Raw genomic sequence first — 10,059 nt, forward strand, 5'->3', positions numbered from 1 at the left:
GCCAGGACACAGGTGCAAGCCAGGGCTGTCCTGGGCACACCATATGGTCACCCTCACTGTCACCACCCCAGGAGAACTGACATCAAAGGCTAGTAGGGAAAGAAGTACCACAAGCCTGTGGACACCCCCGAAATGGTTCCTCTTCTACAATGCCCCAAGTTACAGTCATCACAACTACCTCTTTAAGTGGAGGCAGGTATGTGCAAGTGGGCTTTGTCACAGAGCAGTTTTAGGGGCAAGCTGGGATGGAGAAGGGCAAAGAGGTGAAGGAAATGCAAAGGGCTCAGAACGCCCTTTTCTGACTTTAATCTCATCAATTCCAAATCTGCCCATTTTACTGAATATCTGATTAAAGTTTCATTTGTATAAAAAGGTTCCAAGTCTAAAAAGAGGTTGGAAAATCCCTGGTTTAAGGATTTTCTGCAGAAGGCTCCTACTAAATAAACACACGTTCTCTCAGAGAAGCAGTACATCATTGCAACCATGAGAAACCTGGGGAGGCTTCACAGGTGACACTGGGGTCCCACCAACTATTTTCCACATTCTAAATATCCAGTAGAGATCACATATTTACACCAGCCAGGTATAAGGCCACTCCACAAGACAGAGGCTTGGGCCGAAGTTACATCATTAAGTACAGTAACCCAGCCACGTGCCAATCAGAGCCACTGATCAACCCTTACACATGCCTGCAGATGATGTAAAAGAAGAAACAAGAAACAAAGTAAGCAGCATGGTGTATTTGGAGAATAAAAGTCTTTCAAAACAAGGAGTCTGTGAGTCCAAAAAGGAGCTAGCAGTTGCCAAAGGGGAGGGGTCAGGGAGGGCGGGTGGGGAGGGAGGGAGAAGGGGATTGAGGGGTATTATGATTAGTACACATGGTGTGTGGGGGGAGTCACGGGGAAGACAGTGTAGCACAGAGAAGACAGTGATTCTGTGGCATCTTGCTACACAGATAGAGAGTGACTTCAATGGGGTATGGGGGGGACTCGATAATATGGGTGAATGTATAACCACAATGTTTTTCATGTGAAGCCTTCATAAGAGTGTGTATCAGTGATACCTCAATAAATAAATAAATAAGAGTCTGTGTGGGACAAATACAGGTCCTCTGCTCTTGAAAACAAATTCTCAAAAGTCTCTGCATTAGAAGCTCGGCCCATCAGATTAAGGGGAATCTGAGATGCAGCAGCAAACAGAACTGCCCAGGGGAATCGGGACCACAAGAGGGGGCTGCTATCAGGTGCCAGAGCGCAAAAGGTTGGGAGTACACAGACCAGCCCAGAGAAATGTCAGGGTCATAAACAATATGTATGTGTACATAGTCACAATAGTTTGGTGTGTGTGCTTATGAAAGAGAGAGGATGTGTGGGAGCATGTGTATTCATGAAATAGTGTGTAACTGTACAGTTGTGAGAATGCATGGGGTGTATGTATGGTCACAGGAGAGAGAGTGTGTGTCTAAGAGTATGGTCATGAGAATGGGGTCCTGCGAGGGTCTGCATGGAGAACACACGCGGATATGGACACTGGTGAGACTGTAGATGTGTGTGGTTATGAGTATACGTCAGGGATCATGACAGCATGTGGCTGTGGTCATAAGAAAGCGTGTGTGAAACAATTTGGTATTGGCACAAGAACAGACTCATAGACCAATGGAACAGACTAGAGAGCCCAGATATAAACCCAAGCATATATCATCAATTAATATACACTAAAGGAGCCATGGACATACCATGGGGAAATGACAGCCTCTTCAACAGCTGGTGTTGGCAAAACTGGACAGCTACATGCAAGAGAATGAAATTGGATTATTGTTTAACCCCATACACAAAAGTAAACTCGAAATGCATCAAAGACCTGAATGTAAGTCATGAAACCATAAAACTCTTAGAAGAAAACATAGGCAAAAATCTCTTAAATAAAAATATGGGCAACTTTTTCCTGAATGCATCTCCTCGGACAAGGGAAACAAACAAAAAAAATGAACAAGTGGGACTATATCAGGCTGAAAAGCTTCTGTACAGCAAAGGACACCATCAGCAGAACAAAAAGGCATCCTACAGTATGGGAGAATATATTTGTAAATGACAAGTCCAAAAAGGGGTTAACATCCAAAATATATAAAGAACTCACATGCCTCAACCCAAAAAGAAAATAACCCTATTAAAAAATGGGCGGAGGATATGAACAGTTATTTCTCCAAAGAAGAAATTCAGATGGCCAACAGGCTCATGAAAAGATGCTCCACATCACTAATTATCAGGGAAATGCAAATTAAAACCACAATGAGATATCACCTCACACCAGTTAGGATGGCCAACGTAGAAAAGACTAGGACCAACAAATGCTGGTGAGGATGTGGAGAAAGGGGAACCCTCCTACACTGCTGGTGGGAATGTAAACTAGTTCAACCATTGTGGAAAGCAGTATGGAGGTTCCTCAAAAAACTCAAAATAGAAATTCCATTTGACACAGGAATTCCACTCCTAGGAATTTACCCTAAGAATGCAGGATCCCAGTTTCAAGAAGACGTATGCACCCCTATGTTTATCACAGAACTATTTACAATAGCCAAGAAATGGAAGCAACCTAAGTGTCCATCAGTAGATGAATGGATAAAGAAGAGGTGGTACATATACACAATGGAATATTATTCAGCCATAAGAAGAAAACAAATCCTCCCATTTGCAACAACATGGAAGGAGCTAGAGGTATTATGCTCAGTGAAATAAGCCAGGAGGAGAAAGACAAGTACCAAATGATTTCATTCATCTGTGGAACGTACAAAGCAAAAACTGAAGAAACAAAACAGCAGCAGACTCACAGAACCCAAGAATGGACTAACAGTTGCCAAAGGGAAAGGCACTGGGGAGGATGGGTGGGAAGGGAGGGAGAAGGGGAATAAGGGGCACTATGATTAGCACACATAACATAGGGGGGGCACAGGGAAGGCAGTATAGCACAGAGGAGACAAGTAGTGACTCTATAGCATCTTACTACGCTGATGGACAGTGACTGTAATGAGATATGGGGGTGGACTTGATGATGGGGGGAGTCTAGTAACTGCAATGTTGCTCATGTGATTGTATATTAATGATACCAAAAAAAAAAAAACAGTAAGACACACACACACACACAAAAAAAGGATGCATGTGTGAGAATGAGAATGGACTGTGCAGTCACACAAGGACATGCATCCAGGAGTCATGATATCATGCATGTTTGAGCACTGGGCACCGTGAGAGCATGTGTGCGGGATCATGGGAGCATACTGCTGGTCATGAAAGGGGGTAGTGCGTGTGTGGTCTTGCACCTGTATGAGCATGTGTGCCAGGGAGAGGAGGGTAAGATGGGGATGATAACAGGAATGAAAATTCTACTTGCTCCAGGTGCTCTACCCAAAACAAGGGCCAAAAATTTGGGGTACTCCACAACTGGCCTAATGGGAGCTTCAGTCAAGGAACTGGGCCCACACCACCTTTCTACTTAACTACCCATCAGAGCTGACAGCAGGGCCTCCTAAGCACGGGACCCACGCGCATTAGAGATGTCTGCAGTCACCCGCTGGATCTCCAGGGACTGCCACTCCACATGGAACAGCCCATGCCGAGCTCTTGGCCTGGCTCTATTCCCCAGGCCCTCTGTCCTCAGCATCCCCCCTCAAAACATAGGTGAGTGGTCTTCTGCAACAGCTGCCAAGGCCTCTGCCACCCAGTGCCCACCTCTCCCTGACCCCTTCCCTGGAACTGCAGATTCCTGCTTGGATCTCTGAAGTCATGCAGGCCACGCCATGCTGTTCCTTCTACACCCCTGACAACCAATCTTTGCTTGATTATCCTTCAGAACAAGGAGCTCACTACTAAATGAGGAAGCCCTCATTGTTTTAAGGAAGGTTTTTATTACATTGAATGGAAAACTGTATCCCCTTCGAAATAACAAGTTTCTATCTGAAAACAGTGGCCAGGAAGTCACAGCAGACATGCATTTAATTATGAGCACCGAACTCTGCTGGCGAGGCAAAATAGGCCTCTAAACACAAACCAGCCATTTCATCTGACACTTAACTACAAAATTATATTGTACAGAAGTACTCTTTTTAAGACCACTGTATACATTATGTATTTACAATGTAATATATTAATGTATATTTCTATGTACATGTAAAATATACAAATACATAATGTATAATGTTTAACATATACAATGTATACCATATCTGTACATTAACATCATTCAGAGTTATAAGCCTAAACCCACATACCACGCTTTATGAGAGATTTAGGCATTTTCACTTTACTCCCTACAGAATCTAATTCCCCCACTGAAATGTAACACCACTGTACTGGCTCCCCAGAGGCTTCTCTGCTCCAGGTTAAATAGTCCTAGTTGCAAGGAGGCCCTGCTTCATTGAACCCAGGGGATCAGAAAATAGACCTTTCAATTCAATCCAAAAATTACTTATCGAGTAGATTTTCATGAATCCAATACTGAGCTAGGAATTGTTATGGATACAAAAGGCATGTAAGCTATGATCTCAACTCTCAAGAATCTCAAGAAGTTCAGTCTACTTGACAGAACAGATACAGTAGTCCGTGGTTTCAGTTACCTGTGGTCAATTGCAGTCAAGAAGCAGACGATCCTCAATAGTAGCTTACTGCTCTGTCACAATGGCTACGTCATGCACCTCACTTTTATCTCATCATGTAAGCATTTTATCATCTCACATCATCACAAGAAAGGTGAGTACAGTACAGTAAGAGACTTTGAGAGAGACCACATTCACATAATATTATAGCATATTATTATAATTGTTTTATTTTATTATTATTGATGTTAATCCCTTACTGTGCCTAATTTATAAATTAAGTCTTATCATAGGTATGTAGTTCCAGGAAAAAACATCATATTTATAGGACTTGGTACTGTCCTCAATTTCATGTATCCACTGGGGGGATCTTGGAAGGCATCCCCTGTAGATAAAGGGGGGCTACTGTACACAAGTAATCATTCAAGAGCAATACAGAGTAGCTCGTGACCAAATATTCAGTCTCTGGCTCAGTCCGGGGGTCAGCCCTGAGCACCACTTGGAGTGTGACCAACTGAATTACCCGGTGGCACCTTCTCCTCCGGCTCTCTCAGGACGAACAGCCCCAGCCAAGGTCTCTCAGCCCGACTGACAAGTAAGAAGCTTCTCTGTGTTAGAACTGACTTCACCTGGGGAACAAAAGATAACTGAGAAAGGCAGGGGGCTACAGCACCCAAGGCTATCTAAAACGAGACCAAAAAGCTGGCCAACCATCACAGTTTCTTGTGTAACTGGTAAGCCCTGGGCCAGGGAGAAGAGTGGCGTCCTCAGCTCTGCCCAGCCCTGGAGTTTCATACCATCCTAGCTCAGGGCTCCCTCCCCCACTGCTGTTTCCCCCAACCAGGCTTCTGCACCCCCTCCCACCCGTGACATTCTCAGTTGCCACAGGCCCCTCCGAGTGCAGCAGAGGCTGAGGGAGGGTCCCCTAGTAGGAGCAGCCCCTCTCAGAGTTCACCAACCACCACACCCCCTCTGAGTACTCTTCACCCTGCTGGCCACCCAAAGCACCATGCTCCTGCCAGCCAGCACCGCATGCCCTCCAGAGCTAATAATAGGTCAGTGAGCTAGCAGGACAGAGGACAGACAGATGGCGGCTCATGTGGCTGCAACACACACACGCCCCTCCCTCTGATCCCACTCCTCCCCTCCATTTCTCACCTGGGACTTGGATCTGGAGGCAGTTTCCAGGGCCATGCCCTCCCAGCTCCACCAACTCCTTCTCTCCAGCACGTACCAGGCACAACTCCACACCACCCAGAACCACACCTTGTTTCTACAGCAACCCATCCAAGGGCTAAAGCCCCAGGGGGAGTCTCCCTGGGATAAAAAGGCCTCAGCTAGCTCCCCGCAATCCTAAAGTCCCCTCGACCCTGCTGAGCCTTCACCCCTGCCTCACTGCCACCACAGCCTGACTCCACGTCCTCCCCAGCTCTCCCCCGCCTATCCTGAGGCTCTGAAAGGACCCACAAGCAGTCCCTGGCAACTCTTTCCAACTCTAAGATTTCAGCAGCCAACTCAGAGAGGAGACCCAGCAGCCTGGTGCCTGCCCCTCCAGTCCCTCCTTACTGCCCAGCTGCCAGACCTCATACACTCCACAGCTCTGACACCATGACGTGCTCTGCAGTACACGCCCGATACCACCGGATGAGATTTCCCTTCCACACCCCCTTCCCCAATACTCTTCTATCTTCAGAGATGGCATCTCCTGCAGTGCTGGGGTGTCTAGTGCATTCTTGGCCTCCCAAAACCATTGTGCTCTTCAGCATCTCATCATTTTGAGATGGCATTTATCCTAGGCAGCCTCCTAGGCCTCAGGACAAAGTCCTAGAAAATATCCAAGGAAACTCATTCACACTGTTCCTTTTGCTAAGGCAGCTTTCCTTGGTGCCACCTGGCCAGCTAAAGGGGTGGACAGGCTGGAATCCAGTCCAGACAGCTATTTGAAAGCATGTGGACACAGTTCTGTCTTTTTCTAGTCCAGCAGCCCTGTAACAAAATGGGGGTGGGGGTGGGGTGGGGGATCGGGATGGCAGTCAGGGAGAACTGTTAACAAAGTACCTACTGCCTGTTTCTTTCAGCTGCTCCATGGCCCTAAATTGCTTCCGAAGACCCAGCACCTAGCATGGCGGCTGGCCTAGAATCGGTGCTCGTAAATGTCTGCTGGATGTTGAACAAAGTACTAGGTACCAGTTCCTACACCACTGAAAGGCCGAGGGAAATCCCGGAAACCTGGCTGCCGGAGGGGCCCTTCCGCTCCCACCGGGAAGGGTCTCCACGCTGCGCGGCGCCTCCTCCTCGACCACTTGCCCCCCACACAGAGCGGCGCAACAGCAGCCCCACCTCCCCCACCGGCAGACCTCTCCTCAAAGGCGACATCAGTCCCCAGCGGCGCCTTCTCCTCCATCCCTCCTCATCATCAAAGAAAACCACCCACACCACGTGGCCAAGTCCTCCAACCCGGCCTCCCTCGTCCCACCCAGTATCAAAAGCTGCGGGATCTGTACTGGAAAACATCCCTCCCGCGTGGCGGAGAGTCAGCGCCCCACTGCCCCTCTCGCAGTGCCGGAGTCTCTTTCCCAGCCCACTTTTCCGGTTGCGCCCACCCCCACCAGACCTCGAGTTGGCCACTCCTTCCACCCCACCGCCGGGCACTGCGGAGATGGGGGCATTTCTGGCACAGCCCGAGACTAGCAGTTCGAGGAATGGAGAGCTGGCGATACTGAGAAAGGGTGTTAGGAGCGACGCGGGAAGGTCAAGACCCTCGGGAGGCGCGCAGACCTCAGCACCTCTTGCAACCAAAGGAGCGAAACTGGTCCCGCAGCTGAGGCGCTGCTTCCCCGACTCTCCCGGCGAGAAAATGGGGGCACAGTCCGCCCAGCTCCCACTGGGAGGCTTGCCAGCTCGGCCCCGCTCCCCCGAGGCTGGGGGAGCTGAGGGCGGACTCCACGCCCTCCACGCAAATCGGGCACCGCCCCCCATTCTCACCCCCAAGGGCAAAGGCCGGAGAAGGGCGGCAGAGGGAGCAGCACCGATGCCCCGAGGAGACGACACAGCCGGAGTGGAAAGGGGCCGTTTTCCAAGGCGCGTAGGACGGACACCCCCGCCCCAAACTCTGAGGGGCGCTGGAGGCGGGAAAGAGGCATCCTTCCCCCACCCCGGGCTCTGGACTCTCACCTGTCGTCAGTCTCCAAAGGCCCCGCAGCTCAGCTCCGAGGAAGCAGGGAGCCGCCCCCGGCCTGGGGAGCCCCACATGTCCTAGGCAGCCGGGCCGGCGCCGAGGCAGCTGCAGCCCTCGCCAGCGCCGAGGCGCCTCGCCTCCAGGCCCCGCCCCCCCCGCCCCGACAGGTGACGACAGCGCCGCTCCGGGGCCGAGCGCCGCCATCTTGGCTCGGCCGGGGATTCCCCCGGGTGCGGAGCGGGTCGTCCCGGCGGGGGCCCAGCCTCCTTTCCGCCGAGCCGCGGCACGTCCCTGTCCCCTCCCTTTGAACTCGCCCTCGTCCCTAATCTACGGCTCCCTAAACTGGCTTCAGTCCTCGCCTTGTGACGGTCGCCAATGGTTCACCTCTCCCAACTGCGCTCTCGCGCCCATTTATTACTTTTACTTTGGTCGCACCCATGTTTTCAGTAGAGAAACTTGAAATCCACTTTTCCATAGTGTGCACTTCAGTGAGTTGTGTCGCTTGCCTAACGCCTGGCTGTGCCAACACTTGTTACTATAAAATGAAAGGCTTGTCTATTAAATATACATAGTATATAGTCGGTTTCAATGCCAAAATTCCTGACAAATTTTAAATTCTCCACTTCCCTGAATTGCCCCTTACCCTGTCCCCTGTGGCTATTAATGCATCTTTCCCATCTGGTTGATGAAGTTTCATCAAGTGCCTACTCAAGTCTTTACAGTATCCGGTAAGCACTGCTAGAAGTGTGAATCATTTTTATCTACATGCAACGTGCACATATTTATAGAAACACACACACGTTCGAGATCAGCAGTAACTGCTGTAGTTGAGATCAGTGGCACATATAACTCTTTTCCCCACCCCTTCCAGTGCAGTCAATGTTTGGCTTAGTGTCCTTCTATCTTTGGTAGAAGGTGGAAAAATCTGAGTTTGATTTATTTGGGGGTGAGAAACGAAGATAAATTTGTGTTATTTTGTTTGACCCTCAAAGCAAAATCAAGGTATATATTTTTTAAAGTTAAAATTACAAAGCAGGTTTTACAATAGTCCGGGAAGTTCCAACTCTTCTCCAGGTGGTTTGGGGTTCTCATCAGAAAGAAATACTTAAGACACTTCACATCCTTTCGCTAACAGAATGAATCATTTTGTAAGAGTCAACTCTCAGCCAACACAAAGGGAAGGCTGACACCATGATCACACATTTTGCCAGGTATAAGAGACCAGCTATATAATATAGTTATTATATATTAGATATATATCCAATATTACATCTATTATCATGCCATGAAGTTTAATACAAAAACTTGGAAGTTGAGTACGAACAGAAATATTAAGCCAAATTTATTTCACTCCCATTTTAAAGGTCCTAAATGGGGAACATAACCACCCACCTCCCACCTGCTCCATGGCATCTTGAGTTCAGGGAACTAGGAACTCCACGTTTCTCTCTTCTGGCCTCAGAGGCAACTTTCGATTGTAGGGATCTGCAAGGTGTTTATTGTCCTTGGGTTGGTTGGTTGTTTTTATCATTTAAATGCCCAAATTTGTTTTTCACTGACCCAGGCTCACTTTCTGTAAGAATAGCTTTGGTTCACCCTCAGTGCTGGGTAAGGTTAGCTGTTAGCAGCAATATTAAGCAAATGCTTCCTAAGAATATTCTTTAAACATCAGCGGGCAGGGAAGATAAGGAAAAAACAACACACTAATTTAGCAGCTTGGCTCATGATAATAACCGCCCCCACAGATTTTCGTGTTTAAAGAGTATCTTCTTAACGTCCACCTCATTGCAACATCAACCAATACCCAGGTCGTTGGCTAATCTGGGGGTGGGGTGAGGGGGGATGACAGACAGTGAGCAAGCTTATCCTGTCAGCAAAAACAAAAAGTGAAACAACCCACCCACAGTCTCTTCTCATAGTAGTGCACCAGCTACAGTGAGTCCTCTGACCAACAGGACATCAGCATTTCCTCAGGGACAAAGGGCCAGGTTTCTGTAGACACACAGGACGACAGGCAACACAGGGCAGAGCAAAGTCACTAAATGCTTATAATTCAGGAGGCTGGTTTCAATATGGGACTTTTTTCTAATAACCTCCAGCATAATAAATGCCTTTCTAACAATTCAGTGAAAATGTCACTATCCTTCCTGCAGTAATTTTCTTGGATTGTTCTACATTTTACTTAGAAACAGATATTTAAAAGACCCTTCATCAATCTTACATACCTTTTAGGCTGAGAAGCAATAAGGTATACCACAAATTTTTAGTCACCTTTTTACTTTTTTATCTATGT

General features: G+C 48.2%; 1 protein-coding gene across 8 annotated transcripts in view; it reads right to left on the reverse strand.

The window, feature by feature from the left end:
* Positions 1-7,902, reverse strand: part of PPFIA4 (PTPRF interacting protein alpha 4) — a 93,230-nt gene extending 85,328 nt beyond the window's left edge. For all 8 annotated transcript variants that reach the window (XM_057508101.1, XM_057508100.1, XM_057508103.1 and 5 more), the window contains exon 1: positions 7,763-7,902. The gene's annotated coding sequence lies outside the window, so the exon portion shown is untranslated. The remainder of the gene's footprint in view (positions 1-7,762) is intronic.
* Between the last annotated feature and the right edge of the window lie 2,157 nt (positions 7,903-10,059).

This window comes from Manis pentadactyla, chromosome 9 (assembly GCF_030020395.1).
Source record: "Manis pentadactyla isolate mManPen7 chromosome 9, mManPen7.hap1, whole genome shotgun sequence".
NCBI classification, from domain to species: Eukaryota; Metazoa; Chordata; class Mammalia; order Pholidota; family Manidae; genus Manis; species Manis pentadactyla.